This window comes from Notamacropus eugenii, chromosome 4, assembly GCF_028372415.1.
Source record: "Notamacropus eugenii isolate mMacEug1 chromosome 4, mMacEug1.pri_v2, whole genome shotgun sequence".
NCBI lineage: Eukaryota > Metazoa > Chordata > Mammalia > Diprotodontia > Macropodidae > Notamacropus > Notamacropus eugenii.
In genome coordinates, this window is record NC_092875.1 from 114,804,786 (window position 1) to 114,829,933 (window position 25,148).

At 39.6% G+C, this 25,148-nt stretch overlaps 1 long non-coding RNA gene across 1 annotated transcript; it reads left to right on the forward strand.

Moving 5' to 3' along the window:
- Positions 1 to 1,014: 1,014 nt before the first annotated feature.
- LOC140500503 (uncharacterized) lies at positions 1,015 to 23,490 on the forward strand. The gene is made up of 3 exons (XR_011965765.1): positions 1,015 to 1,646; positions 11,585 to 11,723; positions 23,088 to 23,490. It is a non-coding gene; the product is annotated as an uncharacterized lncRNA (long non-coding RNA).
- The last annotated feature ends 1,658 nt before the right edge of the window (positions 23,491 to 25,148 follow it).

Here is a 25,148-nt window from a genome sequence, read left to right on the forward strand (position 1 = left end):
TCTGGGTACCCTCAGTAGCTACTATCTCCTCCCTACCCCAGCCCTCCTTTTAAGCTTCCTTTTGCCTATTGTCTCCCACCTCCTCTCGACCCTCACCCCCCCCCCCCCCCACCATTAGAGTATAAGTTGCTTGAAGGGAAGGGTTGCAATCTAGCTACATATTGTAAGACTGCCAGGTCTGTGAATTTTTTTAAAAAATATTTTGATAACTGCAGTTCAATATAATTCACTTTTTTCCTAATCATATGTATTATAGTTGGTGCATTTTGAAACATTTTTTTCTGAGAAGGCTTTATCACAGAGGTCCATGAAACAGAAATAGTTAAGAACCCTTGGTTCAGAAAAAAAGCAAAATCCTGTTCTTCACAAGCACACACCTGACCTCTTCCATAAGAAGTTCTACTTATGAACCTTTGGGTCTTCACATGGTGAATATCCTTCCCAATAACCTTTCACTCTATCCAATTCTACCCCCCCCCCAACCTTCAGGGATCAAATCAAAGCCCAGATACTTAAACCATTATAGTTCAACTTAATGACTCCCTTCTTTGAGTTCCTGAACATAAATCAGCACATGTGCACACTTTCTTTGAATCTAAACTTGTGATTTCATCAGTATGAAGGAATGCTCAGTATGGAACCTCCAACAATACTAAGAGGTGATTTGTCTGTCATTTTTGGCCGTAGCAAGTTTCCTGATTAACTGATTTGCCTATAGTCTCGTAGCCAGTAGGTGTCAGAGATAGAACTTAAACCTAAACTTCCTAACTCTCTCCAATACACTGCCCCTCATTCAAACAAATGTCATAGGGAGCTAATGCCCTCTTACCATGAGCTAGCATGAAGCTAAGAACACAAGGTGAATAGAATGATGGACTGGTCAAGGAGTTCAGTTCTTATGAGGACATACAGAGTACTCAGTTGATAAAATTTCCATGTGGACTTTGGAGCATAAGTAGACATTCTTTAACTAGTTCCAGTCTGCTAACCACTTGGTGAATAGGAGTCTCTTTGATTGATAGCTGGAACTGGGATTGCATTTAAAAGACCCTAGTGGAAATAGTCCTTTCTTTCAGCCTAACTTTTTTCCAGCCTAACAGCATTCTAGTGAAAGGTAATGCAAAAAGAAAAGAGACCTTGGGTACTTTTCACATAAGGTCAACTAGTAACCTGAACTTCAGACGTTAGTTTTGATGTTTTTGTTTTATTTTTTGGTGAGTTTTTTTTGTCTCAGTGTTTATTTAGATGAAAGAGATTGGAGGTTAGGACCTTGTGAATTTTGAAAGGTCAGGAGAATGAACACTAGGAGGTCTGAGAGTAAAGCCTATGCAAGGCTGTGCAACTAGTCCAACTCTGAGGAGCAAGAAGCTACCTTTGGGACCCAATCCAGGTTCTTATTGCTGTTCATCCTTCATTCTCAAAGAGAACCAATGACAACAGGAGAGTGAAGTCTTGACTTGAGAGTGAATTGGATTTAAGTGAGGCAGAACTGTGCAAAACCATCAGCGTCACTCTCTCCTCGGGAGTCATCAGAGTCCAGTGGCAAGACATCAGTCAAGATGACTGCCAGTGGTCCAGCACCCAGCCCAGAAATAACTGAACCAAGGGTTCATGCAACAATGACATTACAAATGGATGTGAACCTGGTAAGACCAAGGCTATCTAGAAACTACTTTAGCTCTAAGGCTAGTCTTCCAGAAATGGGGGTGGTATAAGGAGTGTTTCACCCAAAATGATGGGAGAAATGTTGGCTTTTCTTTTCATACTAGATATTTGAAGTAAATATCACTTTGTAAAAGCTGTCATTCATACACCACAACTTGTTCATCCATTCCTCAATTAATGGGCATTCCCTTGATTTCTTTCGGAATGCAGAATGAAACAGACTATTTTCTCTTTTGTTATGTTTTCTTTTGGTTTGGTTTTTCTCATGGTTTCTCCCATTCATTTTAATTCTTCTATGCAACATGACTAATGTGAAAATGTGTTTCATAAGAAGGTATGTGTAGAACCCATATAAGATTGCATGCCATCTTGGGGAAGGAGGAGGGAGGGAGGGGTAGAAAATTTAAAACATATGGAAGTGATTGCTGAAAACTGAAAATGAATTAATAATAATAATAAAAACCAGCAATAATTAGTTAAGTGGAACTGGGTAGTTAGTCATTGGCAACTAATGGTGCAGGAAACACACTGGAAAGGGGGTTTGAGCCAATAGTATTAGAGAAGAGACACCCTGATCCCTCATGGAATACACCTAGAACCCTGAGGGGGATATGTCTTGCTCTGGGACAGTGAGGTCAGAGATTATTGTCTGCACAAATATACATAGTTTTTTTTTAAAAAAATCACCTTATTAGGATAAATAGGACGGCTTGAAAATGCATGCTTATGGAACTCTAAGATTTCTAGAAGATTCATAGGGTCATAGATCTAGAGCTAAAATGGACCCTAGAGGTCATCCAGACCAACTCAATCAGTTTATAGATGAAGAAATTGAAAGAGGTCAAATGATTCACTCAAGGTCACAAAGGCAACAAGCAACAATTTTAGGATTTGAACCTAGGTCTTTTGGCTCCAAATCCAATCTGCTTTTTTCCCATGGCACCATCTTTTCCCATAACAGACCTGTAAGGTAAGTAGAAAAAGTATTTTGACCTCCTTATATATTTATTAAATATTATTATTTATCCCATCGTATATTTATTCTATGTTATATTTACCTCCATATAGATGACAAAACTGAGTCTTAGAGATAAAAAGTGCCTTTTCCTAAGTCACATAGCTTGCCAATAGCAGAACCAAGGTTTAAAATCCAGAGCATCTGTTGCTACTCCACTGTTCTTCCACTGTACCCTCTTAGGTAAATGATACAGCGTTCGATTTGGGAGCTCCACCTCTGTGAAACTGGAGCTTTTTTAATGTTGTTACTGAAGGACAAGAGAAAGAAAAACAAACAGCCGCTTGGCCTCTAGCATGCCTGCTCTTCCTTGTCCAAAGTGACAGACACCCCCAGCCAGTGACACTGAAGTGTAGAGAGTGTGTGTTTGTATACAGAGCTGTGTGCCTGAACATGCATAAATTTGACTACTAGCTTCCCCCTAGGGGTTCTCCACAGAGCAAGGGCTCTCACTTACATGGTCCTAGTGGAAAAGAGATCGAAAGAATACACATATTCGGGCAATCTCAAACACTGACGTGGAGAACAAAAGAGGAAACAGTTTCCTATCTTCCCAAGAATGGGGTTCAAACACAATCCCTTCAGATCCGATAAAAGTAGGTCAGTGTTGGAGATTCTATTGCCTGTTCTAGTATACTGGTGTGATCAGCCCCCCTCACCCCCTTCACAACTTACAAGTTGTATTTCTCAGCAGACACATCATTCAAAAGTTAATGGATTCAATACATCTAATTAAATCAACCTTGGCACCCATTCAAGAGGCTTCTTTTTCTTTTCCCTTGGGCTACTGACTGTGTGATGCATACTCAAGTATGTGTTGTGTCTGTGTGTGCATGTGTCTGTACTGGTGAGAGGATGTGTGGTGTGCATTTGTGTGCATTACATAAATGTGTATTTGTGTGTGTGGCATTATTATGCATGTGTATGTGTATTTGTGTGGCTATGTAGTATGTTTGTGTATATGTGTCATATGTATTTGTGTGCATGACAAATGCATATTAGTGTAATAGTGTGTCTCCTATTAAGCCACAGGTGCCTTCAGTGGGGACAACCAGCTCTGTCTCTTCCCCCATTCACTTTTTGAAATTTGTATTACAAATACTTTAAGTTTAATTTTATTATTTTCAAGGAACAAAAATCTCTTTTCTCTCCATCCTGCTTCCCCCATTCTTCCCCTTCCTTTCTGGAGATCTTGGAGAAGCAAGCCTATGGTAATTGGCATAGCTGAGGCCCACTGCTTCTAAGGAAAATGGTGATCAGAAACACAAATGGAAGGAACTCTAGATTGAGTGCCTCTCCAAAGCCCAAAAGACCAGTAGGAGGTACTCTGAAACACCCGGAATTCTTTTCTCTGCTCCTGTGCTGCCTTGCATAGAATCACAGACTCACAATATCTTGGAGTTGGAAGGGACATTAGAGGTCATCCAGTCTGTGGATAGTCATCTATCCAATGCAGGAATTTCTTCCACAATACCCTTGAGAAGTGGTCATTCTGCCTTGGACACTTTCAAAGGTTAAGGAGGTCACTAATTCACATGGTAACCTTTTTCACTTTCAAATAGTTCCAATTGTCAAAGGATTAATGAGCCTTCCTTATATGGAGCCAAGATCTGCCATCCCATTGGTTTTAGTTTTACCCTTTGAAGTTAGACTGAATGTCTTTCTCCTTCCACTTGATAGCTTTTCAAATACTTAAAGACAACTATCATGCCCCCTAAACCTAAATGCCTCCTCTCTTCCCTCTGGCTTCACTTTCACACATCCTAAGTTCCTTTACCTGTTCCCCAAATAACGTAGTTTCCAGACCTTTCACCATTTTGGTTAACCATCATTTGATTGCAGGTTGGCCTACCTCCTAACTGATAAAGGTCTGAGTAAGTAGGAGTTAAATATATTAGAGGAATATTTGCAAAGATATTATTCACTGTTCCATTTCCTTTGCCTAACAAATCTTAATATGTTCAATGATTTCTAATGCTTACTTTTTACTTGTCTGTCCTTAGAGTACATTTAAAAAGTATCAAGGCAAATTCCTCCATCTTCTTGGGATTTTCATCAAATATCTCTCCCACTTCCCTAACCTTGATAACTAGGCATCGTTCCAATCTTTCAGGGGATTACTTATATCCACCACCAAGACAGCAGTGTTCCCCATGTATTTCTCTTAGCTCCCCTCTGGGATACGGGCTTATTAATTCCAGTGGAAGAAAGATTATGTTCACATCTTTTTAGAATTGACACACCTTTCACTCCCAAGCTGCTTCAAAAGGCAATTTATAGCTGATGTCTCTACTTACTCCTTCCTCTTCATTCCTCTGTTCCCAGGAAGATGACTTCTATCCCCATTCCACCTAACACTTAATATAGTTCCTGGCACATAATAGGAGCTTATATGCCAGTTGACTGACTGATTGAAGCAGTTCTATCAAAGATCAATAGTAAAGTCGTTGATCCAAATACAGTGGCCTTTTCACAGCCCTCATCCTTCATTTCTCTACAGTTTTCTACTCTACCTTTCAGACTATGATATTCTTCCTTCATTTCCAGTACTATACTTATTCATCCTCTTTTTCTCTCACTGTTCTTTCACTATCCTCTTGACTGGTCCCTCTTCCCAATGCCCTAATACTGGTTCTCACCAAGAGTCTACCCTTTTTTTCTTTCTGTACCCTTTTCCTCTTGAGAACCTCATTCACTTTCATGCCTTTAATGATCACTTCAACAGATGATTCCCAAATACACATCTCTAGTCTAGTTCACTCCCTGAAATCCTAGATTTGCATTTCCAGCCACTGACAAGGGATTGCATCATAGGTCTAAAGCTGGAAGGGATCTCTAGTCCAATGTCTTCACTTTACAGATGAGGAAACTGATGTTAAGTGACTTGACCAAGATCACACAGAAAGTAAATGTTAATGGGGGGATTTCAAGCTATCTCCTCTTAACTGAAAGCCAGTGCTCTTCACACTGTATCATATTATGCAGTAAAAAAAAAAAAGGCAGAGAACTTAGATTCAAATTCTGTGTCTGCTATCTGTTACTTTGGGCAAATCACTTAAACCTTCTTAGCCTCAGTTTGTTCATCTATAAATTGGAAATGGAAAGTATACTAAATTTTCAAGAAGGTTAATTCCTGCTCTAAATCTATATTCCTTCTTTCATTCTACAAACATTGTATACAGACCTCTGTTCTGCTCCTGGCATTTCTCCTGGAGTTGTCGAGCAGCAAACACCATATTGACTGTTCCTCAGCCCTTTCTGGATTTGACTGCAACATAAGGGATACTGGCACAGGACCATTCAGCATGATGTGCCCACATCAGAAAAGGGGCTGTGCTCTATGAGCAAAGTAGAATTGAGATAGCACAAAGGAAACATAGGATGAGCAAATTTGGAGTAACCACCCCAAATACTCACACGGACCATCTCTGGCCAATTTGTGTTAGAGCATTCCAAGCTCGTGTTGGTCTGATTAACTATAGTCGGACACACTGAAACTTCAGTTTATCATGGTGATGTCACTTTGGTCCTCTTCGAGAACAAAGGACAACAACCAACCAACAGACCAACCAACCAACCTATATAGATAGATATATATATATAATATATATATGTATATATATTACGTATATATATGCTGTTACATGTGTTGTAATATATGTTGTACTATTATTCCTTATTCCTTACTGGTTTTAGGACAGCTACTATCTTCCAATATATATTTTAATCAACTTCTACAATCTTCTTCTACACTGGTCATGTCACTTCTTTACTCAGAAACCTTTATTGGTTCTCTGTTGTCCACAGAGTATATTCAAACTATTAACTTGATATTCAAAGCCTTCCACAATCAGGTGCCACCTTCCATTTCCAACCATTTTCTTACTATTTTCTTCTGCATCTACTAGACTCCAGTGAAACAGTACTATTTGCTCTCCCCATACCATTTCCATCCTATCCTATCTTGATGCTTTTTTGTATCAAACTTTTTAAAATTAGTTCTAACTCTTTACTAAAACTGGGTTTTACTCAGAAGTGGGTTGGAGCCCACTCAAACCAAATTACAAAAATTTATTACTAAATTTTTAGTGTGAGTACTCACTCCCTCAGAAATCAGCAAATTCTACAAATAAGGGCTTGACTTATTGTTTTGTAGATTAAGAAAGTGATAGAGAAAATCTTAATAATGCAAATTAAAATTAAAAGTGTAATGTGAATACTTTTTTTGGAAAGGTGGTTGTTAATATTTACCAACACATCACTGGCTACATCCTCAACTAATATAAATTAAATTTTATCTTATTTGGATCATGAGTTTCCCAACATGTGGAATGCCCTCTCCCATTTATCTGTGATGCTATGACCTGTCTTTTTGTTTATGATTTGCCCCTTTGTCAAGGTCTGGCTCAACTCTTCCTCCAGGAAGTCTTCTCTAGTCAATTCTATCCTTCCTTAGACCATTCACAATACCCTGTCTGTACATTTTTTATTCTCTTATATCTATGACTAGGGTCTGTGGTAGACATATCTGGGTGAGCCTCTAAAAGCAATCAGGACCATGGACAGTGGTGGCTATCAATCAACCCAGTACCCCGTATATACATACTCTGGGATATATTCTGGTATAAGTCAAATTTAAGCCTCTTACACCTACGTGGTCACATCTCCTTTTTCTGCTTAGCAACATGCTGTGTCAATCAAGCCTTTGCAAAAGTGTTATTCTCTTAGTAAATAGTTTAATAGGATTAAATAAAAGTATAATAACATGTCTCAGAAGTTGCAGCCATCTTAATTCCCATCATCCCAAAGGATGGAGCCTCACTCTCTCTGGCTCCCACTTCAGGGTGAAAGAAACAGAAAACTGCTTTCTTAACACAACCTCCCTGGAATTATTCGCCTGGATCAAATGCTGCAGGAAGCACAATTCCCATACCTGCTGGCTCTCTCTGCTTCTTATTCATTGCCTTGACTGGTGATTAGCTTATTTGCCCTATGGAAGTCTCTGCTACCTATGCTATATAGTCCAGTTTGCCTGTATACCACTACAGATTATGCTCAGAACCCCTAAATCTAGGGGAAAGATTGTGTCTTCAGCAGCAGCAGATTTCTCCTTGCTCCTTCTTCCTCAATGTCTCCATCTTTTACCTTTAAAGTTCACATAATTACTCAGTCAGCTCAGTCCATCTTCATCCATTGACTCATATTAAAGATTCATGTACTCTCTGCACCAAAGCTTTTGGAGCTATACAATCTATAGGAGGAAAATAAGCAAATCACCAATCACAGAAGCACCACATATCATTTTATATCATAGCCATTTGCATTTGTATCATATCCCCCTACCAAACTGAATTCCAGGAGAGTGAGGAAGGACTTTGTCTTACACTTCATCATTGAATCTCACCCAAGATCAAGCATGGTAGTCTGCACATAGTAGGTGCTTCATAATTACCTGTTGGATTTGAGGCTGAAGCATAGAATTGTGGACTTGATCTTAGAATTCATTCATTCCAACTTCCCTCCCAACATACAAATGCCCCTGCAATATAACTACAGCATACCCATTCAATTTCTGTAAATCAAATCACATATTAATGAACCAAGATAGCTTCTGGTCCAAGTGATCCCTATCATGAATCTTTCTGCAGATTCTCACACACACACACATACACACACACACACACACACACACACACACACACACACACACACACACACATACTTTTCTAAAGTCCTTATAGAATGCTAGTTCCTTTGCATATAAAAGTTGCAACCACAAGCTTGACTGTCCTTTGGTTCCTGAGATCCTATTCTAAAGCCATTGGTATTCTGCCTCATAGGCAAGCCTTAAGTGCTGAGTCCATCTGGAGTTCCATCACCCCTACCTAAGAAAACAATAAAAGTCATTGGGCAACTGAATCAATGTTTCAGACCTACATCTCAAGACCGATAATAGGGGAATTCTTTGTCAGTCAATCAGTCAATAGGCATTTATTAAGTATTTGCTATGTGCTAGACATTGTGTTAATTCCTGGGGAGCAAAAAAAAATAAGATCTTTACCCTTAAGGGAAGCCAAAATGCAAGGTATATACATGATAAGTATAAATGAGAGATAATCTCAGAAGAAGGGATTAGGGGTGAGGTAGGGCAAGGGGCAGCAGGGCAGAAAAAGCCACTTGCAGAAAACAGGATTTAAGGTGAGTCTTGAATGGGGTCGAGGAAACCAGGGGGCAAAGATAAGGAGGGAGAGCCTTCTAGGTATGAAGGACAGCCATGATGAAGGCATTGAGTAGGGAGAGAGAAAGAGCATGAGGAACATCCAATAGGCCAGTGCAACTGGACTCTTGAATACATAAAAAACAGTAAAGTGTAAGAAAAAGTAGGAAGAGGTCAGGTTGTGAAGGACTAAAATGCCAGAGCCTTGTATATCTGACTCTAGAGATAATAGGGAGCTATTGGAGTTTATTGAGTAGGGAGGGAGCAGTGGCATAGTCAGAATTTAAGAAAATCCCTTTGGCAGCTGCCTGGAGGATGGATTGAAAGGGGGAGAACTTTTAGGTAAGGAGACCACCAACAGGCTACAGCAGTTGTCCAGGCCTGAGTTGATGAGGGCTTGTATCAGGATATTGATTGTGTAAGTGGAAATAAGAGTACGTATACTAGAAATCCAGTGTGTTGGAGCCACCTGGAAGTGAAGCAGAGAAAGTTCGTTAAGGCTCTAGTTTAAGGTACCAACCTCTGTTGGTCTTATCTGTCTGAAGTGTCATACCATGGTTGAGTGCCCATGTCTCCCCCACAGTGCCTGAAACCGGGTCACTGCCTCTTCCAAAAGGGGAACTGATTGCGCTAAAGGCAGTAACCTACAATTTCTCCTCCTTTAAGTAAGGGTTCATGGGGTTTTAATTCTTCCCTTCAATTTAGTGGATCATATTCCTCTTTTAAGTGTCTCCCCTCCTCCCGGTTCATACTTACATCTCAGCCTACTCTCCATGGTAGGCACTACTCCCCCATTATGGCTGCCACGGGTTAATCTAATGACTATATTGATTTCTTGGTTACATCTGCTCCAAAGTAGCCACAGGGAATTAGCCCCTGAGGAGCCAGAAAGATAAAAGGAGAAGAACATAAGTGGGCTTTTCTTTTTCTTTCCATCTTTCTTTTTACAAATAATAGCTACATACAAATTAGTGTTTGAGCCCACAGTCAGAAGCATTTATTATGGCAGACCATGAAATGAGAACATTAGCAGCCTCAGCCAAGGCAGAGGAAACCCAGAGCCATTCTAGCAGGTCAAGGCCTACATGCTTAGAGACAGGGCCCTGGGCCTGCACTGAGAAAGAAGCAGATGGAAGTTTCACAGATAGTGGGCAACAACACTGTGCTTGGGATCCCACAGAGGCAATAAGGGCGCACATCCACAGGGCCCTTGTTGCCAATGGGAAGTGCTTTTGTGGAGAGTAGCTATATGCCTCAATTAATACATATCTGTTGAAAAATACATGAATTGGGACAATTTTTCTACGGGGCCCTACAAATCAAAATGGCTATTTTATTCAACAAAATTATCAAGTTCAGCCATAGTCCTCAGCCTTCTTGATTCTCCCCCAATATGACTCCCATGAGTCATTTAGAGGTAAAAGCGAACTTGAGGGTAGAAGATTCTACACCTCCATCTGCTAAAGTCCCCTCCTGCCTCAGACATTTACCAGTTGTGTGACCCTGGGCACTTAGCCTCTCTATACTTTTGTTTCCTTGTCTGTAAAATGGGGGTAATAATAGCTCCTACCTCTCAGAATTGTTATGAGGCTTACATAATATAACATTTGTAAAGGACTTTGCAAGCGTTAAAAAGCTATATAAATGCTAGCTATTATTATTTATACATTTGTTATCAATTAGATAATTTAAGAAGTACCTTTTATGTAACAAACAAGGTATTAGATGCTGGTGGTAGAGACACAAAATTAAAACAATCTCTACCCTCAAGGCACTTATATTCCATTGAAACAATTGTTCTGGAATAAAATTTGGAATTATTGGAGAAAAGTCTCTGATCTAGCCATCCCATTATTGGACATATCACCCTAGGAGGTCCATGGCAGAAAGAAAGTTCCCACAGGGACAAAATATTCACTGAAGCACTTCCTTGTGGCTGCAAAAAAATAAAACAACAGCAACCAAATTTAGAAATAAAGAGGGGGCCCATCATTTGGGAAGAGTCCAAAGAGATCATGTTATATAAATGAAATACTCTAAAGAAATGGCAAATGTTAGGATTTCAGCATCATGATGGAAGATTTTCTGAAGAAGTAAGGGCAAAAAAAAGTACAACCTAAGGAACAATATACACAATGGTCATACTAATGTAAATGAAAACAAGAGTAAAAATGAATAACCTTGGATCCAAAGATCGGAGGGGAAAAAGACAAGTTCTTCCTCTCAACTAATAAACAGGGGAATATGGTGCCATTGACTGGTTGACATTCAAAGCTCTAGAGCCAAAGGAGCTGGACTTAAATGTGTGATCTTGGCCAAATGATATCACCAGGGACTTAGAGCCAGGATGATGGTGGATTCCAATCCCATGTTAGACACTTATACAAGTCAGTCTTATCTGGAAACAGCCAGTTCACCTAAGGAGGAGGAGGCTTTGAGGAGCCTTTGGAGCATGCCCATATGGCCTGACATATAGGCCTCTGCATACCTTACCTTGTGTGTAGAGATAGATTTCTTTGATTGGAGTGCTTCTTTATAACTGGCAAGACTGAGCCAGCTACTCCTTTTAGCCTGTTGCTCATTCACCCCCCACCCAGAAAGAGCCCTGAGAGGGAAAGCACTTCCTTCCCCTATTCTCCTTCTTTTACCCCAACTCTGAACTTCTGTTCTATCTTCGTTGGTTTCAGGTGTCAGAGGTGACTCCCATGGAACCTGAGAGTTCAGGCCATGATGACCTTGGAGCCAGGATTACAGGTGGGATGGTGCAATTAGAGCATCTGTCATGGTGAACCTGAGAAGCCAGGGTGCCTGGAACTTGAACCCAAGGCAAGTGTTGGGCTTGGGCCTGGGACTGGACTGTATAGGAGCTAAACTATGACCTTAATTTCCGTCCCCTCCCCAGAGACTGAGGTATTGAAAAGGGGAGGGAAATGAATCGTGCCTCACATGAGTTGAAGAGTAAGCTTGTCCAGGGGGCTGGACTAGATCAGAGGTGTCAAACATGATCCCAGGGGCCAGAAATGCTCCTGTGTAGCCAAATAAGAATAAAAAATATAATTTGTAAATATTTAATAAAATAAAAATACAATAAAACGTAGGTAATGGTAATTTGTGGTTTTCTCAGTCAAAATGCAGGCACACAAGGATCATTATCTATGGCTTAATAACCCCAGATGACCACAGAGGTCTATTCCAGATCTGAACCATCTGTGGTCTATGATCCCTTACTATCCAGTGCATGGTGATGGCATCCTTGTGCTACACCGATAGGGCAATATAACCCCCAGGATTACTCCCTCTCTCGTTCAGGCACCTTGGGAACATCTCTGCCAAGGTTCCTTCTATTTGTGAGGCCCACCCCAAGATGACTCTATTTATAATTGACAAGCAAAGCAACATGACTACTGAAGCAGTTTTCACAAGGCAAAAATAATCCCAAAGATTTAGATGACAGATTAGATACCTAGGGCCACCAATCTCCAAAGCCCTTGAAAATTTCCAGAAACCCCTTAATAATCTCTAAATCTTTCCTCCACCTTCTCTAATAAAATTTGCTTTTCTTCAAGTATCATCACTGAAAACAAAGCTATTTGTTATTCAATATTATCCTTCCTCGTAAGTCCTCCTCTGCTGCCTCTTTGGGATGTGGAGGTGACCCTGCCTTTTCAAAGGTTACTTCAGTTAATTATAAGTTCTGGTCACTTTGACCAAACAAGACAGGCTTCAAGGACAGGCCTGGTGGCAGACTCTAGCTTGCTTGTCCAAGGACCAGCCTAACAGGGTTCAAAGAGGCTCATCACTCATCAGAACACTGGCAAATAAATAGATGATGGATTATTTTTGACCACAGGAATACACAAAGACTTGGGCATGGAAAAGTCGCAATCTGTGTTGATGGATGGAGTAACCACACGGGAAATCACAACCCCTTGAAGTATTAAACTTAACCAATATTAGAATTGTTTTCCACTGTTTTTTATGATAAAGGTATACAGTATTTCAACCAAATTATGCGTTAAACAGCCTTTTTGTGGGCTAGCCTGGGACGCTCATCACCATTTGCAATATAGTTTGTAAGATAAAATACATTCCAAGATCTAAACAAAACAACTTACAAATGAACCTTTGGAACTCAATCCATCTGTAAATTGAAGGCTACTACCCCAAAGTAGCATCATAGCAAATAATAGCTAGCATTAATTTAATACTTTAAAGCTTGCAAAGAGTTTTACACATATGATATCATTTGACCTTCACAAACAACCTTTTGAGGTAGGTGCTAGCATAATCATTCCCATTTCACAGATGAGAGAACCAAGGCTGAGAAGGGTTAAGTGACTTGCCCAGTGTCACGGAACTAGTAAGTGTCTGAGGTAGGATTCAAACTCAAGTGTTAATCAAACCAAGGCTAGCTCTCCATCCACTATACAACCCTTAACTGTCCCTCTTCTTATAAAATATGATGGATGGTAATAATTTTAAATTAAACAGTGGCCAACTGTCCAGCAACACACCCATCATAAGATTATGTATACCTTTATGTATAATCAAGAATAGATGTGACAAATACAAACCCTGACTATTGACCTGCTCTACCCATAGTGTGGTGTCCTGATCCAGATAAACTGTAATTGGGAATATTTAACAAAGCAATTAAAAATACAATAGAACATAGCTAATATTAATATGTGGTTTTCTAAGTCAGTTTAAGCCCACATGGATCTTCACATACCATTTAGTGTCCTGATTTCTATTTGAGAGTGACATCCCTTGTCTGAGAATCATTATAAAAATGCCAGTGGAATGAACGTTAGCACAGAAATGTAGAGTTGGAAAATGCCAGAAAAATTCAAACCACATGAGGACAGGGGGTGTTTTTTACTTTTGTGTTTGTATCTTCAATATCTACCATAGTCCCTTATGTATAGGCAGAGTGGGTGAGATTAGATGGATCTGAGGGACTACTGAATCAGATACCCTTATTTTACAGATAAGGAAACTGAGGCCTAGAAAGGCCAATAGACTTACTCAAGATCATACAACTATGTAATAGTTGAAGCAGGTCTTGAATTCAGGTCTTCCCCTACCTACAAGGCTACAAGTACAGGATTCCAACCACAATTTCATGCCACTTGTCAATCAATACTTGTTGAATCAAAAATAGTTCTTTCTCAATAAACCTTCGCTGAACTTCTAGCTTTGGAGTTAGTTAGCTTAGTATAGTAGAAAGAACTCTAGTTTTAGAGTCTAGGGGACCTGTGTGACCCTGGGCTCTAATTTTATCATCTATATAATGAAGAAATTGAACTATGAGACTTTTGAGGATGCATCTAGGTCTGGCACTGTGATGCTAAGAGTCTTTAAGGTCTCTTCTAGCTCTAAAACAAGGTTCTTAAAATCTACAAAATTGTTTTTTCATAGTTTGATAGCTATATGTCAATATCATTGGTTTCCTTTGTAATCCTATATATTTTATTTTGTTCATTTAAAAATGTTCTGAGGAGTCCATTGGCTTTACCAGACTGCCAAAGGGATCTATAACACACGCATAAAAAAAAAAAGGTAAAGAAACCCTTTTCTAAAAATGACAAGATTCTATTATATTCTATTCAAGAAGATAATCCAATTTTATAAAATAAAATTCACCTTTGTATCACCTACAATAAGAGTCAGGCAGAGGAGGGTGGTGAATAGTTTAAGTTCCTCAAAAGAAAAAATATGTATTTTGCAACCACACAGCGATTTGGTGTTTATTTCACTTATCCACTGACGTGTCTGGGGAAATAAGTCCAAGGACAAAGAATGGCATCACAGCCAATCAGATCCCTGCTTTTATTAATCCCATTCCTTAAAGGGCTATGTCCTATTTCAAAATACTTACTGTTCATGTTAGATAGATGATCATTTTGCCCCTGTTTTGAAGAAGGTCTAAACAACCTGACCAGGGTCCCTTCAAAGCTTCTTTTGGTCTATAGAGTCTCCTTTAGAGCTTGGTCCAGGGAGCCCTCAATGAAAGCAATAGATCCTATACTAAGCTCTCTTCGGAATCTCTCCATCCCTACTCTGATCCCTGGGCATTTGCTTCATAAGCACAAGTCCTGTAGAGATGCACAGAAAGAAGGCAGCCTTGGAAACATAGGACCTGTTAAAGTCTAAAAGCAGTAGCCTGGCAAATACCTGAGCCATGCATGTGCCCTTTCCACTGTCTCCACTTGTGGCTTCAACCTGGATTCGTCTGAGTAAGCTCGCCTGATTGCAGCTCTGTTCCTAGACCCTAATTGTCATTCCTTGCATGAAGTAGGCAAGATATTCTTCCTGCCTATAAAATATTCACTGCATGTCTCTAATAGTGGAAAAGAAGCCCCAGACCTCCCATCCTGCCATTCTTCTGAAAGGTCAAAGCCTCAGCCCAGGGTGCTGAGCACAGGGTAGAAGCAGAGATGTATTGGAATAAGCCCATTTAGGAAGGTGGCTTTGGGGCAAGGACCATAGGCAGAAGGAAAATCAGTTTCATTTCTAACCTCTGTGCTCTCTATTTCCTTGGGTGATCTTCAAGACAAAAGTAAAACACCTGAACTGATTCTAAGGAGACCTGGGTTGGGGCCATTTCACTAGATTTAGAGCTAGAAGGGATTCCAGGAAGAATCCCTAGGGTTCTTATCCTTTGGGGGTCATAGTTCCTTTAACTGGCTAGTGAAGTCTATGGACCTCTCCTCAGAATAATGAGGTTAAGTGAATAAAATAAAATATGTAAGATTACAAAAGAATTGTATTGAAATACAGCTATCAGAATGTTTAATAAAGCAAAAAGTTCACAAGTCCCAGGTTAAGAACCCCAGGACTCACTCAACCTTCTCATTTTACAGATGAGGACATTGAAGTCCAGAGAGTTAAAGTCCTTTGTACATAGTCATACAGCACAGTCACAGATCCAGGACTCAGTGCTGTTCATTTGACTCTGAAACCAAGGCTCTTTCCACTCTGGGAGAAATCTCAGCTCCATTACTTACTGACTGTGGGAACTGGGGTCAATGACAACATCTCCTTGAATCTCAATTTCTTTATTGAATAAACTTGATCATACATGTGTGCACATAGAGACTGCATTACATACACTGCCATACATATTTGTGTGCATGCTGCAAACATGTAAATATGGGCTGTTTGAGTGTCCCTATGTGTGTATCACATGTGTATATATCTTCATGTAGATACATATACATACCAGTATGTACACATATGCATAAACATACTCCATTATGTGCCTGTACATACATAGTACATATATATACATGTGAGTTATGTGGACATAAACATGCCATAACATGTATAAAACATGTGAACACGTGTACACAGATGTACAAAACACACATTTGTGTATACCTGCATGCATGCATGTACCTGTACAACTATGTGTGTACATGTACAACTATATGTGCATATGATTGGACAGATGCATGGGTAGCTATAAATACATACACATATACATGCACATACGCATATATAAAGAAGTGTACATAGTTCTATATGTATATACATACATATGAGTTGCATGAACATATATTCATATTGGTATACATATATAAATTGCACATGCATCTATACATATGCATGTATGATACATTTAAAATAGACATATGTGCCTGTATGAATATGCATGAGCATACACATATACTGTTTATACATCTATCTATTCATATACATATGCACATTCATGCAATGTACATAGACGTGTACATACATACTCATACATGTACACATACTCATTTCTACATATACATATACACACTTAACGGAATATAAATATATTTGTATACACACATATACATGTGCACATTTATACATATATTCATAAGAACACACACGTACATATAAACATTTCTATAATTCACAATTCAATTATACACATTTATATATACACATACATATACACACATACACCTTTATACAAATACACATGCACATATATGTACACATTAATATATACATATTTACTCATGTGCACATGTCTATATGTATATACATACACATATAACCTGCTTATTTATACATATGCATACATGCATACATGCATATACAAGACAACTGAGACAAGGAGGCATGCATGGCTTGTCATTTGCACTAAAAATAGAAGTACCTAAATTAGTGAGATGGTGAACCCGTCAAGGTGCTAACATATCTCCACTGGTATCTCATGCAATATTCCATACATATCTGTTTAAAAGAATGAGTGGCAGAGTGGATAGAGAACGAACCTTTATTTAGTCAACCTCCAATATGTAAGCGATGAATGTGATCTTCTTAAAATACAGTAACAACAACAACACAGCAACAAGTCAGGCAGCATCACATGATAGAGAAAAAGCCAGCCTCAGTGCCTGCAAGGCTCGAGTGCAAGGACCGCTCCTGACACATGCTGCTGGTCAGGTCATATAACCTCTCAGGGCCAGAATCAACTCCCTAAGGCTATCCACTGCAAAAAGAAAAAGAAAAAAAGGAGTGATCTGCCCTAGTAACTGGAGTTCCCTCATCAGGAAGTTCTTCATATCAATGAAATTACAGTTCTAATAACCTTCCCTTCTTTTAAATGAACAAAAATTAAAGAGGTTAGATTAGACAATCTCTAAAGACTCTTCCAATTCTAATGTTCTGGGTTCTTAAAACTCAAGACCTAACATTCTTTCTTCAGTGTTCTAAAATTCCCTGTTCTAATTTTCCTATTCCATGGTCTAAGTTTCATATCAAACTCAAATAGAAATGGAACCACTAATCCCTGCATAAAGATCTCTGCAGGCCATATATTGACTTAGAAAACCACATATTAACATTGTCTATACTCGGTCGTATTTTTATTTATTTCATTAAATATTTCCCAGTTACATTTTAATCTAGTGCTAGTAGCAGGTGTTTGACACCGTTGTTCTAAGGAGCCTTGCTAGAGTTATCATTGCTTAGTGGAGAGAGAGCTGAACTGGAAGCCAGGAAGCCCTGACTCTATGTGATCTAGGCCAAGTCACCTAATTTCTCAGTGCTCTAGGACCTAGGCAAGTCTACATACAAGGCTACAGGTTTCAAAGAAGATACAGACTTGCATTGGTAGAAGGAGGTTCCTCTGTTGATGAAAGCACATGGCTAGTCCTTATTCTTCCAGGGCTTTCCAGCTCTAAGTTTCAATGATTCCTGGGCAATTGTTTAATTTTCTTCTCCCTGATGTCCTTGAGTCTCCTCCTGACTTTGCTTTCCTTTGGTGTAATTTCCCAGTGAAACAACAGAATGATGAGGCGGAAGTCCCACCTCACAGCTTTCCCTGGTGCTCTCACCAATCAGCCTGCCAGTCAACTCTCCATGGCTTTGCTTTTGCTACCATCTGCAGCCCCAGCTTTCAATCTAAGATACTCCTAAACCACATAAAACACATTCATTTGCATAAAGTAATTGCCCAGTGCATCTTTTAAAGGGACATGTTTAAGGATTATAGCAACAGGGGAAAAAAATTCAACTTCACTATCATCTGCGACCAAACAGGCAGCCAGAGGCAAAACCTCATATATTTTGAATGCAAATCTCAGAAAAGCCCAAAGAAGTAATTTTGAAGATGTCTTTTTATAGCTATAGCTACTAGGATGGTGAGAAGACATTGTTTTTCCACCCTTTAACCAGGAATAAACCCTGAACCATAACAAACTACCCCAGATTGCTGACTCCAGCACTGAAACCAAATAGTGATTTTTCACTGAACCATGAACAGAGCCAAAGGTTTTCTTTCTAGTGAGCTAGTTTAACTGGCATTGAAACTCTAGCAGAGTTCATGTGTTTCAGAGGGATTGGGCCTAGATTCAGAGACAGTAGGTGCTATTTCTATCCAGTGAAATGCCTGACACATGATAAGTACTTAATAAATGTTTGTTCTCTCCCCCTTCTCTTCTACCTCAAGCTGGGTCACCTTGAGTAAATAACAACCTCCCTAGAGGTCTCCTCCTCTGTAAAATCAGGATATGATTTGTTGATATCTAAGGTACCTTCTTCATCTGATGTTATAACATTCTCCCATCCTCAGGGACAAAACGAAGAAAATCACAAGAACTTATCTGAATCTAGAATTAACCATCCCTCCACTAGTGTAGCTCTCAGTCAAAGACATCCTGTGGACCTCTCATTCATTTTCTCCCCAAAATCTCCCTTAGATAATCATACAAGAAGATTTATTTGGGTTCTTTTAGTATCTTGATGAAACTAACATAGTAAGGAAGGAAACAAGCGTTTATTAAGCATCTAATAGGTGCTGCTAGGCACTGTGCCTAGCACTTTACACTTTACAAAAATTATCTCATTTGATCCTTATAACTCTTTACAAATCTTATTTCATTTGATCCTTATAATAACCTAGGGAGGTAGGTACTATTATTATCCCCATTTTACAGTTGAGGAAAATAAGACAAGCAGAAGTTAAATGCCTTGCCTATGCTTACACAGCTAGTAGGTATCTAAGGTTAGATCTGAACTCAGGTCTTCCTGACTTCAGACCCAGGCATCTAGTCACCAAGCTATCTAGTTGCCTCTTTATGTCATTTGTTCTTCCTAATGACCCTATGAGGCAGGTCATGAAAAAGTACCTAACCTTACAAATGAGGAAACTAGGACTTAGAGATGAAGTAACCCTATCTTGGGTCACACAGCTTTGAACATAGGGATACAGCTAGGGGATGCAATAGAGAGAGCACAGGACTTGGAGTCAGGAAGACCTGAGTTCAAATTCTATCTCAGATGCTTACTATGACCCTGAGCAAGTCACTTAACCTCTCAGCCTCAACTTGCTCATCTGTGAGAAGAGAATGATAAAAGCACCCATCTCACAGGGTTCTGGTAAGGATCAAATGAGACACCCTATGCAAAGTGCTTTCTTTGCAAACCTTAAAGCATTATATTTATGTACAGTGCTCACTCTCTCTCACTGTATACATATATATATATACACACACACATACACACATATATATACATATATGTGTACATATATAATGTATGTATGTATATCACATTATATGCCATACATAGCTGTTTTTAAATTTTTCTAATTTATGCATACTACTTTGAAGATAGATGCTTTGCAAACCTTAAAGTTATCTATAAATGAATGAATTTTAAAGCATTTATTAAGTGCTTACTATGTGAAAAACACTGTGCTAAGCACTGAGGACACAAATAAAAAGTAGAGGCAGCTCCTCTTCTCAAGGACCTCACATTCTAATTAGAGACACAACACATAGGAAAGGTTTCGCCTGCAAGGCAAAAGGAAAGTCCCAAGGTCCTTAGGGTCCAGGGGCAAAGCCAATAGTCCTGCATCTCCTTTCATTTTATTTCTACTGATAGAACCATATCAGTTTCTGAGCCACTTGGCAGTGCTGAGGACTTTGGTGTTGAGAACTCTCTTTTCTGGGTCTTCATCACTGTGGCTGCTGAGGAGGCAAAGGCTACAGCACCTGCAGAAGCAGTTGTCAAGCTGCATCCCCACAGGATTTGCTTCCCTTGATGACGGCTGCAGAAGCCATGGGAGGGGAGTGCCATTGTTTCCCTAAATCTTAGGGGTAAGAGGATGAAATCAGGGCTGCTTCTTCCCCTTCTTTTTCTTCTTCTCCTTCTTTTTCTTTTTCTTCTTCCTTTCTTTTTCTTTTCTACATCTTTTCTCTCTCTGTCTTCTCTCTCTCTCACTCTGTCCCTCTGTCTGTCTCTCTGTCTCTCTGTCTCTCTCTCTCTCTCTCTCTCTCTCTCTCTCTCTCTCTCTCTCTGTCTCTCTCTCTCTCTCTCTCTCTCTCTCAATGGCTCATGGTGCACTGACTTTAGAAACCACAGTTCCAGATTCCAGCAACACCTCTAGCACTGATGAGCTCTGAGAGCTTAGACAAAGCACTCCACTTCAGTTTCCGGCTCTGAAAAACAGGATAATAAAACCACCTCCTTCACTTAGTATTTAGAAGCCAAGTACATGTTAAACGGGAAAGTGCTATGTAAATAGGAATTATTATTTTAAGACTTCCAGAACTTGTGATCACAGCCTTCGATGACTTGGTAGATGGTCTTTAGAGCTGCTGGAGCCAAAAGATCACCCTGCCACCAACCTGATAATGCTTCTCTCAGCTTAGCCAAGCTGTTCCTCAGATGAGACATCCTGTCCCTCTCCGGGCCGGTTCCTGAAGGTTTGACAGTTTCATGAGCCATGCTGCAGTTTGTGTTCCACTGGCATAGCCACTGAAAAAGTAGGGACACCTCCATACCCAATATGAAAGAGTTTCTGTGTATGCTTTCAGAATGTACCCTAAGAACAATGGGGCCTTTCCATTTGACTTGCAGCTGAAGCTTCCTGTATATGTTCTCTCTCTCCTTAGAGTATGAGCTGCACTAGAGAAGGGACTGTCTTACTTTTCTATTTATATCTCCAGCACTTACCCCTGAGCTTTACCTATAATAAGGGCTTAATAAATACTGTTTCATTCATTCATTCACTGGTAACATCCTTCAAGGCAGGGCTGTTTGTTGTCTAGTCTTTCAATCTCAGTCACCTCATCTATAAAATGGGGATGAAAATAGCGTCAGCCTCACAGGATTACAGTAAGAATAAAGCAAGAAAGATACAGACACACGCACACACACGCATGCACACATGTGCACACACACTGGGCAGCTGGGTGGCACAGTGGTTAGAGCACAGGGCCTGGAGTCAGGAAGACCTGAGATCAAATGTGGCCTTAGACACTATCTATGTGACCCTGGTCAAGTCACTTAATCCTGTTTGCCTCAGTTCTTCATCTGTTAAAAAAAATAGCGAAGCACTCCGGTATCTCTGCCAAGAAAACCCCAAATGGGGTCACAAAGAGTTGGATACAACAAACAACGGAACAGCAGCAACACATGCATATATGTGCAAGTAGGGAGAGAGAGAGAAAGAGAGAAAGAAAGAGAGAGAAAGAAGGAAGGAAGGAAAGAAAGAAAGAGAGAAAGAGAGAGAAAGAAGGAAGGAAGGAAGGAAGAAAAGAAAGAAAGAAAGAGGGAGAGAGAGAGAAAGAAAGAAAGAAGGAAGGAAGGAAGGAAGGAAGGAAGGAAGGAAGGAAGGAAGGAAGGAAGGAAGGAAGGAAGGAAGGAAGGAAAGAAAGAAAGAGAGAAAGAGAGAGAGAGAGAGAAAGAGAAAGGCAGATAGGAAGAAAGAAAGAGAGAGAGAAAGAGAATCTTAGTTCTTCTTATTTCCAGATCTTAGTTCAGGAATCTCCAAATCATAGAAAGCTCTTAATAAATACTTGTTGGATCATCTTTGGATGGAATGAGTCATTGCAGAAGAATTTCAGTGGAGAAAAATGAATTCTAATTAAACTGTATTGTTCTCCAGTTGTTTCAAAAAGGCAAGCCTCTCTTGACAAAAGAGTGTGAACGACATCATGTACTATACAAGCCATTCACTTTTTTGAATCCTTCCACCATACCAGGACGGTGCTGGATGTTATCAGGGCACAAAACCTTCTTAATGAATTGAATTTCTTCACTAGATCAAAGTGAAAGTTGTGTCAAAGTTTTAGAGAAGAAAAAGTGAGTCTGGAAGAAAAAGGAAGGTTGCCAGAAAGACTTCTTTAATCAGAAATGGAACAATGCCCTCCATATTCCAAAAATAAATCCTACTCTCTGATTGGGAAAGCTGAAGAATTCTTTCTTGGTTATGCGCAAGTTGGACTACATGGTTTGAAAAGTCCTTTTTGGATCTTAGAATCTCTGAGTCTCTGGCAAGGAAAACAACAGAGCATGGCAGAGAGAACCCTGGACTGTGATTCAGCAGAACTAGGTTTGAATCTTGGCTTAGTCATTTCTTCCACTGTGTCATTAACAAGACATTCCACTTCTCTAGGTCTCACCTGCTTTCTCTAAAAAATAAAAGATTGTAATAAATGACCTATAAATGCAAAGTGCACAGTAGGAGTTTAATAAATATTCAACTGAATTGATGCTCTATCTCTCAATTCTTATTCCTTAACACACTTTGAAAGAAATAACAGAAATAGTGGCTACAACTGAAGTTGTTTAGAATTATTGACTTTGAAGGGACTTAAATATACTTATATGTAGATATGCTGGAACTAGAGTACTGGACTTGGAGTCAGGGAGATCTGGGTTCAAATGTTTTTTGTAATTTATTTATTTTATTTCCAGTTCCAAAGACTTACATGAACTGATGCTGAGTGAAGTGAACAGAAGCTGGAGAATATTGTACACAGTATCAGCCACAGTGTTCTATGACTTACTTTGAGATACTTGGCCCTTCTCAGAAATGCAAGAACCTAGAACAAACCCAAAGGACTCATGATGAAAAATGCCATCCACATCCAGAGAAAGAACTATGGAGTTTAGATGCAGAGCAAAGCAGACTATTTTCTTTCTTTGTTTGTTTTGTTTTTCTTTTCTTTTCTTTCTCATGGTTCCTCCCATTCATTCTTTCTATACAATATGTCTAATGTGAAAATGTATTTAATAGGAATGTATACATAGAGCCTACAACAGACTGCATGCCATCTTGGCGGGGGGGAGAGGGAAAGGGGGAGAAAATTTAAAACTTATAAAAGTGAATGTTGATAACTAAAAATGAAGTAATAAACTTTAAAAAAAATAATTTTTTTAAATTTATTTTGTTTCCAGTTCCCAGAAAACAAAACAAGCATTTCCATAACACAGCACAATAAAGAAGATGATTGCTCAGACAATAACTAGCTGTAGTTGGGTGTCTGTCAGGCAACATGCATTTCTTAAGGACTTACTTAGTACATGCCAGGCACTGTGATAAGTAATAGGGATGCAAAGAAGGGCTAAAAGAAGCAACAAAAAAAATAAAAAACATATCCTTGCTCTCAAGGAGCATACATTCTAATAAAGAGAGACAACCTACAAATTCAGGTGCACATAAAATATATAGAATATATGAATGTAATTTAAAAGGGGGAAAGATTAGAACCTGAAGATTTAAGAGGCCAGAAAACCCCTTACAGAAGGTGGGATTTGAGCTGAGTATTTTGTTTTTATTTTTTTTGGCAAGGCAATCGGGGTTGAGTGACTTGTCCAGAGTCACACAGCTAGCAAGTGTCAAGTGTCCAATCAGGGTCAAGTGACTTGCCCAGGGTCATGCAGCTAGCAAGAGTCAATTGTCTGAGAATGGATTTAAACTCAGGTACTTCTGACTCCAGAGTCAGTGATCTATCCACTGTGCCACCTAGCTGCCCCTTGAGCTGAGTTTTGAAGGCAGTCAGCAAGCTAAGAGGCAGAGATAAGGGGACAGAGGTGTGGGGGATCACCAAATAGAGCGTCATGCTCAAGAAACTTCATGTAGTTCAGTATAGCTCCATCAGAATTAGGGTCTCCATTTTTTCATCTGTGAAACGGACGCAAAAACAATGCCTACCTCTTCCAACCGACCTGGGTTATTATGAGTCAATATACATAAAGCACTTTGCAAACCTTGAGTCACTACACAAATCTCCATTACTATTACTATTAGTATTGCGGCTGCCATGGCTACTACTAATATTACCACTATTATAGCTCTTACTGACACCAAACAAAACTGTCCCAGGCAGGCAACTCTCTGTTTTTCTCTTCAAAATCTCCAAGTCCTTGTTGTCAAGTTCGAGGGTACTCTCATCTGAACAGTAAGAAAGTTATTTCTATTATCTTGTGCTAAGTTTCTCTTATCATTTAACTCATTGCTTTTGCTCTCAGTGGAAACTCAACAGCCGCCTTCCCTTTCCCCTCCACCAGCACCCCTACCACCCACCTAATATCCACTCACATATTTGAACACAGTTGCTAATTTCTGTATTTCAGTCCTGTCTTCTCAGACCCTAGTTCTGTAAGTCTGATTATGATTAAGTCCACTGCCTTTATGAATTCCAACTCTAGAACTAGGAATATGTCACTAAGCTATGGGGTTCAAGAGTAAATATAAAAACGGTTGGCAGTGGACAATGGTGGTTAGCCCAGTCAGTTAGAGTAGAGTTCTGGAGAAGCTAAGTCCAAGAGTTCTATCCCTTTATGGTCAAATTAATATCTCTCTATCTCATGGTCACAAGCTCTGCTATGACTGCTACTGAGGATACAGACTAACATTTGTACACAAACTCTGCAGGCTGGGGTCCAACCAAACTGGCCTGAAAGTTATTCCTGGAACTCAGTGTTCCATCTCCCACCTCAAAGCATTTGCCCAAGCCTTTCCCCAGGCCTAGA